The sequence below is a fragment of the Acipenser ruthenus genome, chromosome 1, assembly GCF_902713425.1.
Source record: "Acipenser ruthenus chromosome 1, fAciRut3.2 maternal haplotype, whole genome shotgun sequence".
Taxonomy (NCBI): Eukaryota; Metazoa; Chordata; class Actinopteri; order Acipenseriformes; family Acipenseridae; genus Acipenser; species Acipenser ruthenus.
Window position 1 is genome coordinate 71,073,715 of NC_081189.1, and position 22,389 is coordinate 71,096,103.

General features: G+C 38.8%; 1 protein-coding gene across 1 annotated transcript in view; it reads right to left on the reverse strand.

The window, feature by feature from the left end:
• Positions 1 to 22,389, reverse strand: part of fbxw7 (F-box and WD repeat domain containing 7) — a 202,894-nt gene that overhangs the window by 145,595 nt on the left and 34,910 nt on the right. Inside the window, exon 2 of the mRNA XM_059028830.1 lies at positions 3,432 to 3,492. The gene's annotated coding sequence lies outside the window, so the exon portion shown is untranslated. The remainder of the gene's footprint in view (positions 1 to 3,431; positions 3,493 to 22,389) is intronic.

Consider the following 22,389-nt stretch of genomic DNA (forward strand, 5'->3'; position numbering starts at 1 on the left):
AGAACTTGAGGGAGACCAGCATTCTGCATTGAACCTGGTAATTCCTTGGTTTGAGAAACTTAAATTACATTGTTTTCACCAGTTTTGGCGCCCTCCAGTGGAAAGCTTGTTGTTGTTAAAACCCTGGCATTGAGTTTAAAGTCTGGTGTGACATAATAACAAGTCATCGACATATAATTTGATGTTCAACGTTAACGTTGCTGTTTTTTTTTAGCTCGGTTTATCCAAACATGATGCTATATGTCTGTATATGAGACTACCATTTGGGGTCAGGTATGAAAAAAATTAAAAGGTCTCGGGTTTTATTTTTATACCCAAGCTGACCTTGTAAAATACCCTTTCACACAGCATGAAATTGCGCAATCTATGCTGGTGTAATACCGTCACAACCCTTTCACAGAGCAAAAGAGATCGCGCGAGTACAACTTTCAAACCTGTCTATCAACAGACTGTTCTCGTGCAATCTGAAACACTGACAAGACCTAACACCCCAGAAGGACGACCTTCATGGGGTTTCCATGCGGGTCAATTTACACGTGAAATGGCGATGCTCGTGCACGTTTGGGAGAATTACTTGGGTAAAATCAGGTTTGTGGTCGAAAAAAACGGCCAGAGAGAGGGATAGGGTAAATCTCATTTACTCATGTAAAATGACAAAACACACGGTGAAAATCCATGCCCAGTTTCGCATGGAAACCCGCATTTCACGTGTAAATGTTAACGAGCGTGTTTATCCTTAACTATAAATATTGCAAGGGAGCAGGTCAGTTGTTACTGTCGATTCCAAGACTTCAGAAAGTAGTGGCTGAAGGTCGATTTTATGGTTCACAGTGGTGTAGTTCACCTTAATGCTAATGCGGGTGGTCTTTTTTTATTATTGTTTTTTGCTGTGTCTGGACTGTCATGTTGTATTTATCTTGTAGGTTTACAGTTCTGTATAAAACCACTTACCATGAACTGTGTTATGCCCTCGTTATAGTATTAAAGCAGCTGTTTGAGAATACCCTTGCTGTAAAAACTACGCTAAAGTTAAACACGAAGAGCAAGTGAGCTGCTTCAAATGTCTAACTGAATTAATTCCCATCCGTTTTTTGATCCCAGCTATGTCCAAAGATAACGTGTGTCTGCCCTCCACGTTAATAAATATAGTTGGTGAACTGGATGTCATAAGCTAGCTCAAAATCGCCCAAAACAGCACAACAACATCCAAGTTGTTGATGCCCTCTAAGAACTGACCAAATAAAATTGCAAATGTACCTCGCGAGGTGGTTCAGAGACGGCATAAAATATGACGGTTCTGTGGCAGCGTAGGCAATTCACAGAGACCTATAAGCCGCTTCAGTGGCGGTTCTGAAGCGTCATAACTCCTCTGTGTGGAAGCACCTTAAGACTGTTTAATGATTAACTTTTACATTACCATGCCTTGTCTGGTTTGCTTTGTTTTTGGAGGAAGCGCTGTGTAACTGCAGTGCACAATAAAGACAGACCGATTTGCCATCCCAGAAAAAACACAAAAACAGGGGGCTGCGACGGTTAAACAAGTGAACTGTAACATTGAAGAGATGGGCTTTGTATCAGAAAACTGGTGACGGAGTCGGAAATCACGTGTCACGGGTAAGTGCATTAATTTGATACATATATAAAAAAGGGATTGATTTTATTCTTAACACAAGGATGGTAAAATGCGAAGTGTATCTGAGTGTCTAATTTATTTATTTATATACCGGGGACACACACGCACAAGGGATTTGAAACGGAAATCGGAACGATAAAAAACTTTCATGGAACAGAAACAAAGAACAAAACGAAATTCATTTATTACGTTCTGGATCGAAAATTACATTTTGTTTATCGGTTAATAATGTTTTTTCATTCCCGTTCAGCCTGTTCTCTGTCTTTTTTCCATTGTTTTCAAACATACAATAATTTGAAAAATGCGCTCTTCTCATGGTCTTGCACCTCAGTGCTCAATAACAAAGCATTACATCACAGTCATCTAATGAAATTCAACATAACATTTCACTTGCTTTTTGGGAGCAGCCAGCAAATCAAATCGCACTATATTTGCCTTCAGCTCAGGTCGGCTACATGCTACATCTATGTTACGTCATCAGTCTTGTATTCGCTCAAAATAAACAGGTACTGTTAGTAACTTATTATGAAGTTATGTACACAGAAAATAAGCTGTAAAGTATGTGTGGCAAGTGAAGCGCTTTGTTAATAAATCTGATGTTTGCTAGTTATATTCCTGGATAAAAGAGTAAGATATTTTACCGTTGACTTGAGAAAACAACAACAATGTTTATTGTATAACAAATCTATTTAGTTGTAGTCTCAATCATTTAACAATTCATAATTCAATTGTGCAGTGTTCCTTTTTCATTGTTATATCCAAAAGATATAGAAAAGATGCACATGTGTACATCTGTGCTTAATAATATTGTTCATATGTAATTGATTACTTAGAGTGGATTTTTTCTGCATATCTTCTGTTTAAAACAGAGTGGCTATGCAATAAGAAATATGTAGGTTATGGTAAATATATAATGCTTTGAAGAGATGTTTGCAGAGTCCTGGATATTTATTTATTTATTTATTTTTTAAATTAAAAACATCACAAAGTTGAAAGGTGGAACAGAATTAGTTAAGTGGCATATATTATTTGAAGGAGGCATGATCTTGATTAGCTGCAGAGCTTATTTCAGACAAACATCACATTAAGTTATTACGTTGAATGTAAGGATGCTAACACACCAATATTGTTGGGAAATGACGCTGTTTTGGATTGCTTAAAAAAAATATATATATATATATAAGAATTGCAACTTTCTTTTGCCTCAGTTCAAGTTTACATGTGTGTGTATATATAGGCATTGCTGTTTCTATAGACAGGAAGGAAGTGCATTTATTGATACAAACTTGTCACACCGTTTTCCCTTTGAGTGCTGAGTTATCTGGAGTTTTTTAAAGTATTTCAAACTTTAAAAAATAAAAAATAAATAAAAAAAGAGAAAATGAAAGGCCTATGACCACCAATACAATAGCCTACTTGGCTAGAAGAAAACAATTGAACCGGTATTAACCAGTATTTCATTTCATTCAAACCGGAACAGAACAAAATCTGTACTAAACTGGTTGAGTCTAAGACTATTTAACTTTTTTTGTATGTGTGTGCACATTCATTTCATGTATGACATGCCTGTAACCTTTATAGTTAAAAAGCACAAATCTAACAGTAAAACACAGGCAAAACTAGCTTGGGCCCAAAAACCCAAAACAGATCATTTCCTTTAAAGAGCCCAACACTACCCAAGATTAAAATACCTGTTTGTGTTACTTGTTTTGGTTTCTCTAAAATCCAGACATTTCCCCAATACTAATGAGACGATGTTGCCAAAATACCACTGATTCACAAAATAATAATTACTTACGGTTTGTCCAACTCAAGGTGTTTAGTTGTCCTGCTGTGAAATATCGCTCTTGTACAGTAATCTGAAGCAAAAAAAAAAAAAAAAAAAAGCATGTGTTCATTAATCTGAGAAGGCCATGGAAGGCAGACAGGCAGGTACGTTAGAAAAACAGACATAGTTGCACTACATTACACTACATTTTTTGTTTGTTGAAGTACCAGTCCATGTTTAAAAAACACATTTAATTCATGCACACAACAACCCAGATTTAACCTCGACATTTGTGAGGTAACCAAGAAAATGTGTCTGCAACCCCAGGCTGTGAATGGCTGGAAGCTTACAATAACAGCTGCCAATGACATCCACTCCATGTCACACTGAAATCCATTTGAAAGTATGGTCTACTCTACTTAGAGGTTGATTACCCACCCAGGATAAGTCACAAGATAAAATCACCCAAGTTTGCATCAACTTCCTACAAATAAAAATACCCCTAAAAATAAGTGCTTGATGCAAGCCAGGTGGCATTCCCTGGTGTTGTCCAATGCTCTGCAGCAGTTTATGCTGGCAGGGTATCGCTTGATCTAATCAACCCCTTAGTTTTGTATACGTTTTAGCATGGTCTCTTATAGCATGCTTACACAGATGGCAAGTATTTTCGGAGACAGGCAGAATGCCCAGATGAACTAAGATTTAGCATCGTACTAGTATACTGTAGGTACAGGTAGAACAAATTAAATATTCAATGAGGTCTTATATCAACTTTAAAAAGAATGAATGCATTTACTGAGAATCATCGTATCCTGATATTTTAGTATTTTTGTATTTTATTAACATTGACCAGATTTCAATAAATTAAATAATAATATATCCATGAAATACACAAATCCTTTACTATTATTATTATTATTATTATTATTATTATTATTATTATTATTATTTATTTCTTAGCAGACACCCTTATCCAGGGCAACTTACAATTGTTACAAGATATCACATTATTTTTTACATACAATTACCCATTTATACAGTTGGGTTTTTACTGGAGCAATCTAGGTAAAAGTACCTTGCTCAAGGGTACAGCAGCAGTGTCCCCCACCTGGGATTGAACACACGACCCTCCGGTCAAGAGTCCAGAGCCCTAACCACTACTCCACACTAAATAAAAACAACAGTAGTTATTCTTGATTTTGAGTGTCCCAGTGGGGTCATCTGGTCAGCACCATTACTAACTATAGTCAGTGTAATGTAAAAGTTAATCATTCAACAGTTTTAGATACTGTGATGCATTCTTTTTTAAAATCTGCGATCTTTAGTTGCTTTTGTGCATTTTCATTTGCAAGTGAACTGTGACATTAGGGCCTTATCGAGCACTATATTCTGCAACTCTGAATGCTGACTTTGGATACTGTTTTAATTCTGGAAACTGGTGGTGTTATTTTTAAATCCTTTCCTAAATTGCATTGCTTTTTACATTTTAAGCAGTTCTATTCATGGGTAACATTTAGATTTCATTACAACACCAGGGAATGCCACCTGGCTTTTCATTACAGTTCACGTGTCCAGTCATCTGTTTTGGCAAGTGGTATTTTCAGAATCATATCGTTCTGAATTAAAATACTACTATTGAAAATATAGTACTGTACCAACAAAACCAACTACAGTACATCTAAATGAAAGCCTACTTATTTTAAAACACAGCCCTTTCAGCTATGTATTTTTAACATTTTTTGTCTTACTATTGTGTTATTTCCCCAACTTGTGCGCTAACAAATTTCAATGAAAGAATCAACGTCTCCCTGTACAGTTCCTCAAACCCAAATCATATTTTTTCTTTTCGTACGAAATGTGTGCATGTGCGCTCGCAGGGCAGGGGGTTGTTGGGGGAAGGCTACAACGGGCTCACCTACATACATGTCAAATCAGATGAAATAATCAGATATGTGTCACACTCGTTAAACCGTCACTGAAGTCAACATTTTATAGGGTCGGATATGCAAGTGTTGACTGTATATATGTTACACTCAGTCAGGATTTGGTCAATAATTGACAAATAACCATTTCGCGAATTGAGCATTGACAAAATGATCAAAGAACGAAATCAAAGGTTATTTCAGTCTTTGATCAAATTGTAAAATGGAAAATAATCAAAAACAAGCAAAGAACGAAACACAAAAGAAGAGACGGCTTATTCGGTCTTCGGTCTGCTGGATGATACAGTCGGAATGAATTTCAATTGTCCGATAGTTCATTCCTAATTTGGACGAAGTACCCAAAGAAAACAAACTTTCTCTTCGTACAGCAGCAGCTGCTGCTTCTGGGGCTATACAAGGCTTCATTTTTCTCAAGCAGAGAAGTGCTTCTGTGTGCGTAAGGGAGTTCAGTGCAATTCTAAATGCCACAGCAGCAAGCCTTGCAAAAACAGTATTGCCAACCCCACCACTGCAGAAATCATGAGACACAAGGCCTTTGCACACTGGATCCGTTCCGTCATTTAGCATCCGTCATCTGAAAACGTCGTCCGTCAATCCATTGCACACTAGATGTGTTAATATCGTACTTCAGAGCGCTGATGTGCAGTGGAGGCTTTGTAGTAAATATACCCAGTTTCAGTATTTTTATAAATAAATAAATAAATACAATTGTTAATTCTTACATAACTTTGAACACAAAAAATATCAAACGTAGTATAAACTCAATGATCAGCAAACGCTGATGGAAAACGTTTGCTAATTATTACATTTCTACTAAAACTACAATAATGTTGTTACGCAATACATAAAAAAAAACATGATATTACACAACACGGTTGTCATAGCATCAGGAACCATATGACCAATATTACATTTTTCAAACACTCGCTCCTGTAATTATATATATATATATATATATATATATATATATATATATATATATATATATATATATATATATATATATATATATATATATACACACACATATATACAGCAATGAGCTATCGAAAATACTTTCCATTACTTTCATGTCCTGCCCCTCTTTTCTGACTGTTAAGCCCTGACTGCTCTTGCCCTGATATGTGTCTCCAGGTTAGCCAATTGTTTCTTTACTTCCTCGACTACAATTTAAATAAAAAGTATATGCTTATAATAACCTATACTGCACAAAATCCACATTTTCATGTTTTATAATACATATCATTCATGCCCAAGTCCATGGCATTTTTTTTTTTTTTTTTTTTACACAAAGTCTTTGTTATCTCTGTTGGATTTATCATAAAGTAATTTCTGTTTGGTGGCCCAGACAATTAGCTTTTCCATTTTGTTCAGGGTACTGCAAGAATCCACGTGTCTTCCCAGTCATTTTTCATTGGTCAACGTCATTTTTAACGCACGTCAAATCGGATCAAATCGAACTTGTTTCAATGCAAAATTTGACGCATCACTGTCGTACAACAATCATGGACTCAGTGTGCAAGGTGCAATAGGGAATGTACATGATCGTTTTTTTCTGTTTAGACACACGTTAAATTTGGATGTGTTATTGGATCCGTGTGCAATGGCCTTTACTCTTAGCAATCAAGAGATATGGCGTCCAATTCACGAGATTTTATTTTTAAAACAAACCAATATTTCAATGCTAAGAGACAACAAGTGTTTCAAGTTGTTTTTTAAACCTCGTTAACAGCTTATATTGAGTCTACAACACCTAAAATCTCTTACAAACCTCTATTAGTGCTTCTCAAAATGCATAACAAAACCAGACAATCCAGATCACCATTCAACATTACAAACAACATTATCTATTATCGTGCCTGTTACTCCTGCGCAGACAGCTGCTGTGATGACAGCTACTGGAGTATTGCATGTTTAGCAATATGAAGTAGCTGGAAAGCAACTGCTCCAGTCTGGGTTGAATTTGCATCTACAGTGTTTGCGCTTCTTTGAGTTTTCCACCATGACTAACGTATATCTTTCGGAAAGCGAAAAATCCTGAGATCCCACAGTACTGTCGCGAGAAAGTCTTAATTTAACTTTCGAAATTGCGTGTCTCACGATGAATTCGCGAAAGTTGGCAATATTGCTAAAACAAATCCAGTGATTTGTATGTTAAATAAAAACATTTAAGGAGGCTTTTTTTGTTGTCAAAAAGCAGTCTCCGTCTTTATTCTACAGGCGCGCCACTGTCTGGTGCTGATCGGGGTCTGCAAAACCTGTTTTCTAAAAAGTGGTAGTTCGATTTATGAGATAATAAATGTTTAAAATCAGCATACTTTAACTTAAACTGATTAGACAAACGTGGATTGAGATTTGATTTTGCAGTTTGTATACAGTAGTCTTAGAATATGAATAAAACAATCCATTTTTAAATTGTGTTCTTTTTTTCTCTAAAACTATTTTCTAAGTAAGGTGAGAACATTACGACCGTTACTTCAGATTTGCTTGAATTTTAATGTTTGAGGAACACTATCCTCCTAAATTGCTTAACATGACCCCCGTGCAAATGACGCCACGGTCTCAATGGATTAACTTACTGCATACATAATAAATACATACATAATGAATCAATTACATGTATCTTATAAATATAATTTACTGCTTAATGTTCATTCAATAAAAAATAAAAAAATTGTATTAAAATGTTTGTTTCACTTGATGCCCATTTTTAACTCCCCGCAATTAATTGCTAATCACAGATTGAGCAGCATCTTTCAAATGTATTTGGGAACTGTGCATTTGCTTAAAGCACATTTCACAATTTGAGTATATCACTTTACTCAAAGACCGAAGAAGCTGTGTCTTCTTTTGGTGCTTCGTTCTTTGTTTGTTTGGTATTTTACATTTCGCAGTTTGCATTTTATTCTTTGTTTGATATTTTCCATTACCCAATTTGAGCAAAATAATTTGCTGAAACATCAAAATAACCTTTCATTTCGTTCTTTGATAAATTCAGTGCTCAAATCGTGAAATGGTTATTTTTGGTCGGTTATTGACCAAATCTTGACTGAGTGTGACATGACATGACATGACATGACATGACAGACACACCTACCTACAGTAGAAGGACCAAGGGATACGTTTGATCCCTCATAGTATTATTGTCTTTACATGTTAAAGCGCCATTCAAAATGACAGCAATGGCTGCTTACTGAATAGTTATTTTTTTAAAATTTGGCTTGAAAAACTTTGACAGTCATTCAGGTGGTGTAATTTCCTAGTGATTCGGTCTGATTTTCTAGTGCTCAGTGCTGATCGGGGTGTCGTACACCTCTAAAAGTAAAAACAGTCATATTACATCAGAGGTCACCAACACTTAGCAAGTGCAAGACTTATAATAACCCTGCAAATGGAGAATCACAGAATACCATTACGTACAAGCAAATATCTCACAATAGCATTAGGTCTTTATCATCTGGAAACCAAAAACTCACATGAATGCAATATGGCAAGAATTTTAGGTTACAGGTCATAGGTGAAGAAGAGTACCATTACATTTTGCCAGAGGAGCACTGTACTTGGAAAATAAAATATGAACGTTGCATCTCAATTGGTTAACTATGAGATATTAGCAGCTCAATTTGTGGTAATGGGGGGGTGGGAGGTTACTAAAACATACAATTGCTAAACAGTTACTGCTACATATGAAATGGTGGCATTCCAAAACATTAGTAAATCAAGGAACATGAGGAGGAAGACAAAGCTCCAGGTCACTTGGTCAATGTGGACTTACTGTGCACATTAGGTGCAGTGAATAGCAAATCATGTCAGTGTTTCATTCCTACCCTTTTAAATCACACAGGATGCAGCTTCTAAAACAAAGTGCTTAGATCACCCACCATGTATAATAATTCAGTAAGCAGTGCATCGACACACATGTCTTTCCCATTTAAATCCATCCTAATAAGAAAAGAGCTGCTTGCTAACACGAGCTCCACAAAACCACTTCTCTCGCCAGAGACTCAATTAGGACTGAATGAGTCACCCAGTGTGGCCCATATGTCTTTTCTATGCTCAATTGTTTAAACTGATTGGCTCAATGTGAAGCCTGGAAGGGGGGCAGTGGTCTTCAGTTTACACTGTACTCAGATAATACAAGGCATGGCAACGCCAAAACTCACAAAAGAAAGACCTATTTTTCTCCAATTAAATTGTAAACAGTGTGTAATAACTGAAGTTAACATTCCTAATTTTAAATCAGTGATTGTTTATTTTTGCTTAATCCTTGTTACTGCATAATAAGTACAGTAGACATGCTTGCCTATTAAGCTATATTTATCATTTAAGGGAAATGATTGAATATAAAACTGTACAAGTATAGCATTAATTTGGTTTGTTGTTCAAAAACCCTAGTCTGCCCTTCTTCATCATGATTTATCTACAGTATCTAATACTTTAGCATAGCAAAAACAGATGAATGCTGTAAATCAGCAGAGATTTTACATTGAAAGGCAAAACTTGCATGTTCTGCTGTCTGGACACCCGTCCTAAAATGTATTTGGTATGTTAGTGCCAAAGCCAGTTCCTGATCCCATACTCCATAATTCCACAATGGCTGGCTTATGTGTAGAACAGTGTGTCCAATTTACCCACTTCAACATTTAATTGGTACAAAGCATGTGTTGGGTTACAGTCCTGCAAGAAACTCAAGTAGCTACTTATTACTTCTTGGGCAGTAAAATTATAGCTAACTATTACATGGAAAAAGCTTGCTACCATTAATTAAGACTGCAGTGCTCGCCATTTTTAACACTTACAGTCATGAGCCCTTTGCGACTGTGCTATTTGTGTCCACCTTAGAATGAGAATGCAAGCACTAGTGGAAAGTTGTTATTGGGCAAATGGGAGCCATGACCATACACTCTTACAACTGTTAACGCAGAATAAAAAGGCAGCCTTATAATGAGTGAAGACTGTAGACATAAAACTATTTAAATCGTAGAAATTCTTTAAAATTCATGGCAGTGTGACAAAGTATTGTATTTCGCGGAACGTGCACAGAACCATCTTTTAAATTATGTGTACAGATTATTATTTATTTAAAACATCAAATATAGAAATAAATGCATAGACATCAAAATTAACATCAAAGTTATTCAAGCACTTTACAATAGCTTGTGAAACGGTGTTGTAATTAACAGCCTGTAGGTAAAGTGTATCTGCAAGGACAGCTTTCAGTTCTAGTACGTCAGGTGCATGTTCACCATTTAGGTTTTGCAAAACAAATACAATGTGTAACCCATACTGATCTTGGGCATCAGTCGACTCGTCAGTGACCACTGACAAGCAACCAGACTGTTTTACCAATTCCATAATCTCCTGCTTGTGATACTCAGCAACTTTAGGCAAGTATTCATGTCTCAGCTGGGCTGATGAAGGAATCACTCCACCATTTGCTACACTCAGTCTGAAGAATTTACGTAACTTTTGGTTTTCCAATTTTTCAAGAGGGATATTTGTGCAAAATCAAACGCCTCTGTCAGGTCAAAACTAATGTGTTTTGTGCTTCAAGGTTTTGAGTGTGGACATTTGGAGCATGGAAGTCACAGTTTCTTGTTTCTTTGCCAGTAAAGCAGTTGCAGTACTGCTCTGGATTTCCGCTTTTCTCTTTTGGTGAATACTGGAATCTGTCAACATGAATCTTCAACGCCTGTCAACAGCCGGTTCTCAGTAGTGATCTACAGTAATGTTGCAGGGCGTACAGAAGAGCTTACCTCCATCGCTGTGTAAAACTCCTGCTGGATTTATGTGATCTGCTACAGACACATGTTTAGCCTTTTTAGGAGACATCTATTTTTTTGTTTACAGTGTGTAGTATTTTAATTTCCCACCTAGATTGCATATATATATATATATATATATATATATATATATATATATATAGTCACATGACAATCACTGCACAGCACTGTGCATGGTGAATACTACACACAGGCACAAAGCAGAGCTGTACAGTTTCATTAATGTGATTTTTTTGTATGAAATACAAATAATACAATTATGAAATAATCTATTTTATTTCTTAAGAATATTTCACGATTTCCACGCAGCCCGTGAAATCACGATTTACACAGGGCCTTACTAATGATTCAAGTTTTCTTCTAGAAATACAGTAGTCTAGGCCCTAGTTTTTTTTTTTTTGTATCCATTTATAAACCAAAAAAACTACAGTACATATCAAGTATAACAGTGTTTCAACTATGTCTTAAAACACTAATGACCTTAAAACTGATGCTGTTGGCCAGCAGAATCGATGTGTACCATATAATAGGACCGGGTGGGGGGGTGGTGGTTCAAATAATGGTTTGTCAGTATAAAGTCATGACAGAAACCAGTCTAAGACATGTAATCCCTTGGGTACAGAAATAAGGAAACTCAAAAAACATTAGGTTATTATCACAACCCTGGTTCCCTGAAATAGAAATGTAACCATTACCTAATGGGTATTTATCCTTAAAAGACCTTGTAACCTGAATAGATAGAACATAGACTGCTCGTCAGAGCCTGTGGACGCAGTCAAGCCTGCCCCCGAGGGCATAAATAGCGTGCTGCAATCATAGACGCAGCGACCATGACGGTTAATGGTTACATTTCTATTTCAGGGAACCAGGGTTATGATAATAACCTAACATTCCCTATCAAGTACAAAATGTAACCATAATGGGCTCTTACCTAATGGGTAGAAATACCAAAGCTGTCGCAAGACACTGAGGCCGCCCTCAACACTCTTGTTCCAAAGCCAGGGTTTTGTGGATCCACGGCATTCAACTGATAGAACCGCATAAAAGTATGGGGAGTGGCCCACACCGTTTAGACTCTGTTTAGACAGAGCTTTCCTTTGGGACTTGGCCCCATAAGAGAAAAAACGAAAATCACTCCTGGAAATGAGGCGGATGAAAAGCCTCGAGCTCCACCGTCTGGTTAATGTGGAATGCCGAGACAGTTTTCTGCAAAAAAGCAGGATTGGTGAAAAGTGTAACTTTCGCCCTGGCTTCTGCAAAAAAGAAGCAGGCTTTTGCAATTGAAAATGCTTGCATCTCACCCACCCGCTTAGGGGATGTGATTGCAAGCAAAAAAGCTGCTTTCATAGACAAATATTTCAGCTCTGCTGAATGCAAGGGCTCAAAGAGGGCTTCATAAGCACCACATTAAGCCTCCAACGAGGGACAATTTCCTTCATAGGCTGCCGAAGCCACCGAGCACCCTTTAAAAATTGCCCCGCCAGGAAGTGAGCGCCTGGGGAGACTGAATCAATCTTAGTACGGAAAGCCAAAATGGTTGCCAAATAGACCTTTAAATGTAGAGGGGAATTTCCCCTCATCAAATAGGTCCTGTAAAAATTGCAGTGTAACTGCCATGGGACAGGTCGTGGGGTCAAAACCTTCGGGCAGACACCATGTTTGAAACACACCCCACTTGTACCCATATTGGGAAAGCATGGACACCGCTCTGGCATTCTGTAGGGTGTCTATGACCCTATTAGATAACCCTAGATGGCTCAAATGTCGCTGTTCAGGGGCCAGGCCTAGAGCTGCAGGCTCCATGGGTCTGGATGCCACAAATGTCCCCCACGCCTCGCTGAGCAGGTCGCGGTGTTTCGGCAATCTCCACGGCTTACCACTCAGGAGCTGTATCAAGGTTGAAAACCAGGTCTCCTGGGCCAATAAGGGGCACATTAATAATAGCACATTTCCCCGGTTCTGCCTGATCTTTTCCAGGCACAGCGGGAGCATGGCGAGTGACAGAAAGGCATACAAAAGCTGCCTTGGCCACTGGTGCACCAAGGCATCTATTGCTAGCGGGTCCCCGGCTCCTGTTATGGAGAACCAGAGGGGACAATGGGTTGAATCCTGGGATGCAAAACAGGTCCACCTGTGCTCTCACGAATTGTTGCCAAATGAGGCTCACCACATCTGGGTGAAGCCTCCATTCTGAGGCGCTGGGGACACCCTTTGAGAGGAAGTCCGCTGCCCAGTTTATCACCCCAGGCAGGTGTATTGCTTGCAGGGAGAGGAGGTGATCGTGTGCCCAGAGAAACATCTTGCGGGCTACTCGATGGAGACTGGGAGACCTAAGGCCGCCCTGGTGGTTTATAAAAGCTACCACGGTAGTGTTGTCTTTCCGGACAAGCACTTGTCTCCCTTGAACCTCCTGTAAAAAATTCTACAAGGCTAGAAACACTGCCTGCAACTCCAAAATATTGATATGGAGCCCTTGCCACGGCGGATTCCATACCCCTTGAGCTCCCCTGCCATTCCACACTGCATCCCAGCCTAGACTGGATGCGTCCGTGGTGATGACCTCACTTCTGGTGACACTGCCCAACGCTAAGCCTAAGCGCAGTTGAGCAGGCTGTGTCCACCAGGAAACAGCCAAGAGACAGTGCCTTTTTGTCAGCAGGTGGCCGCGATTCATTGCGGGCTAAAAAAACCCTGCTGCTGAACCAGGCTTGGGTCTGGGAAGCTGCTGCCGTCAAGCCCAGAAGCCTCTGGAATGTCACTACTGTGAGCTTCTTGTTGAGCTGAAAATGTTTCAGACAACTAGCTATTCTCTGCACTCTGTCGTCTAACAGCATGGACAGCATGTCTGTAAGGGTAACAGCCGGCTCTTTGCACAATTCACTGACAGGCCCAACTGATGAAGGTGGTCTGTGGCGAGTTCCATGTGAGCCACTGCCTGCACTGGAGACTGAGCACAAATGAGCCAGTCGTCCACTTAATTGAGCACTCTGATGCCTCTGAGTCTCTGGGGTCAGGACAGCGTCCATGCACTTTGAAAAGACACGGGAGCTACAGAGAGGCCAAATACAGTACATGGAAATCGTACGCTGTTCCTTGGAAAGCAAACCGCAGGTACTTCCTGTGCCCTGGGGATGTGGAAATACATGTCCTTTAAGTCACCCGTGGTGAACTAGTGCTGCTGTAAAAGTACCTTGCAGGGAATGGTTCAGTGAATGCTAGACTCTGTGGTGGTACACTCAGTCAAATACCTTAGGTACAGTCCAGTGGTACACCCGGTACTGTACACTTGGTATGGATTGGTGGTACCCACGGTGGTGGTTCGCCACTCGGTGGTGGTACACTCAATCCGGTACCTTAGGTATGGTCCGGTTTGGTGGTACACTCAGTATGGTACAATTCAGGTACCCCGGTGCACTAACCTTCGCTGTTCGGTACATATACCGTGTAGGGAACGGAGCAGGTCTGTGAGCCACTGCCGCAGAGACCAGGGAGGCAACAAAACACTACGGGAGGGACTGCGGACAGCCAGACCTGAAGCAGAGCTGAGCCCAGCGACTGCTAGTGAATCGGAATGGTAACCTTGTTCAATGTACAGTGTACTGGCGGGAACCGAAGCAGGTCTCAGACCCACAGTTACCATGGGAGCGATCTATAGGAATGCCCACCTACAGCACTCTGGGTTAATCCAACAGTCTGAAAACTGAGGAAACCTACTATTAGAGACCTAACAGTCTTCACAATAATTCTGCAAGCACAATTAATGTGGCAACGAGACACTGAGGAAGAAAACTGCAATCAGTTTTAACCCGAAGCATGCGTCTCGGTCCAACAGGTGCACTACAATTTCTGTGAAAATAAACAGAAAAATACGCACGAGAAACCATTTTTGCTCATACAAAACAGTAAACACTCGATCACCATTAATTATGTATAATGTTCGTAATAAACTAAATTTTTATTTTCAACTTCAACGAAGCTAGCAGCCTGAGAGAGAACACAAGTAGCCGACTTAAGGTATTCGATCCCGGGGAAGGGGTGACAGAGCAGCCGGCTTCGCACAGAGCAAAAGGCCGCTGAGGGACTTAACAAAAACCACGGCTGAGTGCACAATATGTGTAAATAGCAAATATCAATTATAATTAATTACACAAGCAAATAAGCAGATAAAAGTATACTTAAACACTTATCTGTTCGTAATCTCTCTCAATTTCAGGTCAGATGAAAGGAAAAATGATATTGAGATCTGTGTATGCAGTCTATTTATGCCCTCGGGGGCGGATGTAACTGCGTCACAGGCTCTGACGAGCAGTCTTTGTTATATCTATTCAGGTTACAGGGTCTTACCCATTAGGCAATGGTTACATTTCGTACTTGATAGGGAACAAGCTGCAAGCCCCAGGCAAGGGATTGACTTACTGTAGAGACTTGTGATTCGTAAGCCAAGCGTGTTGTTTCACGCCACGTATCGTTCAAATTGCAGGAGTTCCTGTAATATTGTAACACATGAGCTAGTCAGGATTGTTGCAAATTAAAAATCAGGTATTCATCACCAGCAGTAAGCAGACAGAAATTAAAATACACAACCCAAAACTGTCAAACCAATGGTTCTTGATGTCACCAACCTATCATGCAACTTCTAACATAGCACTATTTAAAGTTCTGTGGTCTACAGTAGAGGTTCTCCATGACATTAACTAAATTGACTGAGCATGTGAAATGTGAATTTTGTTCTCCTACAAAATCACCCCCTTTTGTTCTATCACAGTACATATATAGTTATCTTGAGCATTTAAAATGCAACATTGTACTTTACAAGGGGTATAGTATTTAATGTACTGTATATTGAATGCATTTAACATCCAAAATAGCCCTAAGCACCTAACAGCATGGTTTGGTTTTAACTTTGGAGCAAATATTTCTGTGGCTGCTCTGAAACCATCGTGCAGGCTTCCACTTGCTTATGGGCAGCCTACTGTACAGCAACCTGCTTCTGAGAACTTCCTGGTCAAGCAGTTGTTAACTTCCGTTTCTAGGGAGGGGCTTTTTAGTTGCTGCAAACTCAATGGGGAAAAGCTTGTACCTTTCTTCAAATGTTTACTGCAGTACTTACAGCACAGCAAAGAAGCTATTCATTGTGTACTTGAGTTTGAAATGCCAGGAAGTGCCACGGAAAGGATACACAAACACTTTATATGAAAAAAAAAAAAAATAATAATTAAAAAAAAAAAAAAAAAGTGTATTATCCATCCATTATCATTAACTGCTTACTGCTTACTCCTCCGGCGGTGAGCCAGAGCCTAACTCAGCATGCCAGTCCATCGCAGATATGTATGTATGTATATATATTACACACGCACACGCACACACACACACACACACACACACACACATGCTACAAATGCTACAAAAATCTACTTGCCCCCTCCCTGTCGCACAAAACACACACAAAAAAGTAGAATATAACTTTAACAGTGAACACAATCAATCAATTAGTGATTAACAGGGGCGGATCTAGCCTTGTACTGTAGCTTGACTGGTTCACTAAATTCTTCAAGATACACAAAAGGTTCCCTGTGACCCCCTTCTCACGTCAACAAATTTATAACATACTTTAAGGAAATGTTCCTTTCAGTGCAGTTTGGAACACATTTGCTAGTAAATTTAAATAACATACTAACAGTACAACTATATTAAGCAATACTTGGAGTTACTCAAATATAAAAATATCTTCTGCCTGTTTTTATCCACTGTTTCTCTAGAAGCTGAATCCAACTCCTGATATCCAGGTGTTTTAGTTTGTTCCATCACAGATACAAAATCATTGCCAACTATTACTGCTGCTTTGTGGAATTCTCATTTTTCTTGACGTTCTTTCAGTTTTGTAACTGGACTTGTGTATAACCTGTCAAGTTTCTCTGCATTTTTTACTGTTTTTCTACCAAAATGCATGCAATACTTACAGTAGGCTCCATCAAATTCTGAAAAAATAAAAATGTTTTTTCTTTTGTTTATTTCCATTATATACTTTTCTTTTTTTTTTTAAACAAAGTGTACAACTTTTTGCAGCTATTTTTCCTCATCTAACATCTTATCCCATGATGGGTAACTGGAACACTGCTGCAGCAGGTTTCTTAACCTATGGTTTCATTTTTTTTTTTTTTTGGTAGGGCAACACTCTCTCTGCACTACTCTCACTGAAAAATAAATACAAATGAATAAATACAGAAACACACTGCCATAAGATTTACAGTTTATTTTATTTATTTAAAATTAATAAACTATTAACTATTTTTTATGTATATAACGTTATATAACGTTTAAATCTAAAAAATATGTAATAATGGTAAAATGGAATTCCCCGCCACCATCCGGAGCACCACTACCCCTGCACAGCACTCGCCACCCGGAGCACCACTACCCCTGCACAGCACTCGCCACCCGGAGCACCACTACCCCTGCACAGCACTCGCCACCCGGAGCACCACTACCCCTGCACAGCACTCGCCACCCGGAGCACCACTACTCCTGCACAGCACTCGCCACCCAGAGCACCACTACCCCTGCACAGCACTCGCCACCCGGAGCACTTTTCCATGCACCATTGGATTTACAGCATGTGAATACTATTCGTTTGATATTTGTGTTTGGGACTGTAACCAGCTGTGTAACCCCCATACCATTGCTGGTATAGGGGGTGAAGATGTAGTATTATTAAAATACGGACGTTTATTGACAGCTGTACTACTGTCTGGACATTCACTTCTTCCCCACACCTCGCATCCTGACATGGACCTAGTTGCAAATTTCCCACAGAATGAACACAAGTTTTGATTAAATTAATGAAGTTTTACATTTACAACCTTTACCTAGACAGTCTAGGACAGATTCATTGCAATACAACTGTATACCAGACTTTATATACCACACCCTAAAGTCAAGGTCACATAATACCGAAAAAGTTAGACAGCAGTCTCACAGGCTAAATCTTCTCTGAAGTGCAAAATTTAAAACTTGACAAGCCCACCAGTGTAGGAAAGCTAAACTTTGTCATGCAAGTGAATCTGACTGAACAGGCTGGCCACTTACAGTTGATTAGCGGTGCCCTTAATTGGAGCAGCAAATCGCTGTAGCTAATCCAGGTATGTCTCTCTGCTACTGTATATCCCTGCACTCAGATTACACTTCCAGATGGTCAACAACAATAACACCAAATTGGCAACAGCAGTAACAACCTCTAGAAGAATTACAGTATCGTGCATTTTAAAAAACAGAAATGGAAGGGGAGCAGATCGGAGTATGAACACAGGTTCAGCAGCAGAGATTTAAAAGTGTCACCTTGTGCTACCGTATGTCTTTGCGCACACCTAAGAGATTTAAGGATTAGGCCCCCTACTTATTGGAAATGTTATAGCAGCTCACTCTTGTTACCACCTTTTTGTGTAGCATTCATAGACGTGAGTGTTTGCAGAAAACATCCTACAGTAGCACACAGAAAGCCTTAACAGAAACTATTCTTTCAAGTACTGGGGTGTCTGCACCATTAAATGTACGGTGCGGCTACTAAATATAAAAGTATGCCTTCTGTGATTAGAATGTGTCAGAACTTCAGCATGGCTCAAGGATTCCAGGGCTGAGATTAGAGAAACCTGTAGTCCACTTTTGTAAAGCAACCTGACTGGTGAATCAAATAAACTAAGTGCTACCAGGTACAGTACCATCTGCATAGGTGACCAACACATTAAAATCTACTCTACACACACAAAAATAGGATGAAACAATGGCACAACTCCAAATGTAACACAATAAAATCGCTGTACATCTGTCTGCCAAGTGCAAAACCAGTGTCTGTATTCCAAAAGGTATACAGTAACTCCTTGGCAGGAAGATTTAAAACGAAGCATATAAAACACCCCCGCACACACCCCTCTCCCCAAGTAACACAAGCAGGCCCTTTTCTGAAGCTAGAACCACAGACTCAGCGTTGCTGTTTTTATAGTCTACCTTGCATCAACTTGTTTTCAATTTTTTTTTTTTTTTTTAAGAACACCACATAGAACATGCCCTCAGGCTCCAATTCCAAGAAAGTGATATTGCAATGACCTCATGGACAACCCACCAAAAAAGGTCTTGTCCTGCTTTTACTGTATGTTCTGTCAAAGGAAATATAGACACATGTTTACAAGTTAAAATCAGTAAAAATCATTGAAGTGGTGTGGTCCTCTGATAGTATTCCTTAATGCGATGGAAAACCAGCTCAGCATGCAATTGTAAACACAGGCAGCTAGAGGGCTGTGGAGCCAGACACATAATAAAATCACTGCAGGAACGTGCCTTCATTTCCTAACATATTCAATGAGTTTTCACACAAAGTGGGTAAGTTGATGAGCTCTGGAATAATAGTGTATTCTCCTGCAAGGGCAAATGCTGGAAGCTGAAAGTGGAGGCTCATGTTTCATTGAAGGAAAATAAATAACAAATGGGCACAATCAGCTACAGAAAAAAAGGCAACTACTATAATTAAGAGGTCTGAGAGAGAGAGAGAGAGAGAGAGCGAGAGAGAGCGCGGAAACCATGCTCATTCACACCATTATTGCAAATCTCCCAAACCCACCCGCTAATGTAGCCAAGATTATTATTATTATTTATTTCTTAGCAGACGCCCTTATCCAGGGCGACTTACAATTGTTACAAGATATCACATTATTTTTACATACATTTACCCATTACTTTGAGGATTGAGTTGATGAATACAGTAAAGTGTATTTCACTAGTGCTGTGCATATAATAAACACTCTACTGTACCCCCCACCTTCACTTACTATGTGGATTATTTCAGCCAAGTTTCTAACTCAGAACCTTCACCAAACAGCTAAAACCCTGAGCGAGCATTTCACACATGCAAGATGGCAAACTCCAAAACACATATGAACATCTACACCAAACTAGGAGATGAGAACCAATCAAGACTTGTAAACATAACTTCTGCACATTATAATGTTGCTTAAGAGTAAATAAATAAATAAATAAATAAATAAATACATTGAAAAAAGTTAGCCCTCCGCCTTAAAATACGAAAAGTTTTTTTTTTTTTTTATGGCTTTCTACTTGAACAAATCTGCAAGAAAATAACTATTTACAGAGTACCCACCTGAGTACACTTTTTATCAATTTCTTCAAAAGGTTCAATCAGAATTTTAAAGTAAAACTAGAAGTCACGTTTTGGCATGTTTACTTCTTCAGTGAACTTTTTTTTACTTTACTATAGGTTTAACTTTGCTATACTTTATCTGCTGCTTGAGCCAAAAATAAGTTAAATATCCTTATCCGGGCTAAAAGAAAATTAAATGAACAGCCATTCATAGGACAGTTGTACTGTAGGTCACCCCTCTGCATGTACATTTTCAGATCAGCTTTAGCAATCTATTGTAAATGGATTCAACTTAAATTCATTAAACAGTACTCAAGCCTTGCTGTTCTTAAATGTAACTGCTGCTTCATGTTCTAAAGCAGTGATTCTCAATCTGTGGTCCACGGACCACAGGTAGTCCACCGGTTCCCTTCAGTTGGTCTGTGGAAAGGTTACATAATTCCGGGAAGGAAACAGCAGCATAGACTATAGATAGGGCTTCTAGTTTTCGGGTTTTATTTTTGATCACGTGATGTCCCTTGAAACATATTTTGAGCCGCTTTCTTAATCAAACACAAAATTACAAAGGAAGCTGTTTCTTTTTACCCTCATATCTTGATTGAGTTAACAAACAACGTGCATTGATCGCACCTGATTCTATTTGAACTGCATTTCGTTCTGGCTCTAATCGCCGAATTCAGATTATTAAGTTAAGTCTAAACTCTCCGTCATATACAGCTTTGGAGTGTCTAAAATATATTCTTTACTAGGGAGTTTTCGTGTAATGCTCTCATGTGCACACAACACAACTGCTTGTAAAGTAAACAATACGGTGTGCGTTGTGTTGCATTAACATACAACTGTAATTGGGTTCGAGGCATGGAGGCTAACAATTTTGTTATGTTAGTCTCCGTGCTGGTCTCAATCGCTCCGTAAACTGTGCCGACATTAAACCGCAATGTTAGCCTTGTTAGTGACTAATCATTTAAAAATACCAATCATGTATTTTTTTGGAGCGAATGAGACCAGCACGGAGGCCAACATAACAAAATTTGAACACTCTTGGCCAGCCAAATTACACACTGAAGCACTGAATTATTGTAACAGACCGATCACATTTTCAAGACAAACTGTTTTTAAATAGATTACCATTTCTTTATGTTTCACCAAATCAATAAAAACACCAGCTGCCCAAGAATTTTAGTTTTCGATTTTTGAGGAAAGTTACTCATCTTTAAAAACATTAAGACATCACACAATGTGTGTATTCGTTGCGAGTTTAATATGCTGTGTATTGATAATTTATTAATGTAACTGTGCTTCAGCAAAAATAAGTTCTGCCATGCATATTACTATTTAACTGCAGGGTAAAAAAATCCTCAACAGCCAATCAGCGTGCAGCATCAAACATTCCATTTTATAAATAAAGATTATTGCTGGTTATAAAATGGGTTGGGAGATATCTGCGTCCTGATTGGCTGATAGGCATTCCAAGCCATTGAATTATTACAGTACAACCAACGGGTAAAAACAAGTCCCAGCAACTAAGACTTTTTACAAACAGATATTATTGCAAAGAGCGTTTAAAAAAATAATTTTGAATTGGCCGCCATTTTTCCCCCAATAAAAACACAATAATAATACTACAATGTCAGACTTCCTCCATGTAAATTAACTTGTTTTGTGACTCCAATGTCCACACATTCCTGGAGGATTTAGACCGCAACAGTTTGGTAACGGAACCGACAGTAATAATAAAAAAAAAAAAAAAAAAGGGGTCAGGAAAAAAATGAAACCGTGAATACTACAAGAGGACACCTCTCTCTCAGTACTGCTGAAATTAATACAATTGAAGAAATAAAGAAGAGCAGAATACTAAAAAAGTACCCGCTTGGGCTGTGTCAGTTTTTAATGATTGGTCTCCCACAGTGGGATGATCTATAAACATAATTTCAGATACCCACTTTAAAATGGCATCTTTATTTCTGTCCTTAAAACTTACACGCGACAACTAAAAGACAAGTCATATCACACTGCTGTATCCCAAACAGACTTAAACTTAAATCATTGATACTCAGGACACAGATATCTCCCAACCCATTTTATAAGGCAGTTTAAGAAGCTATCCAAGATGA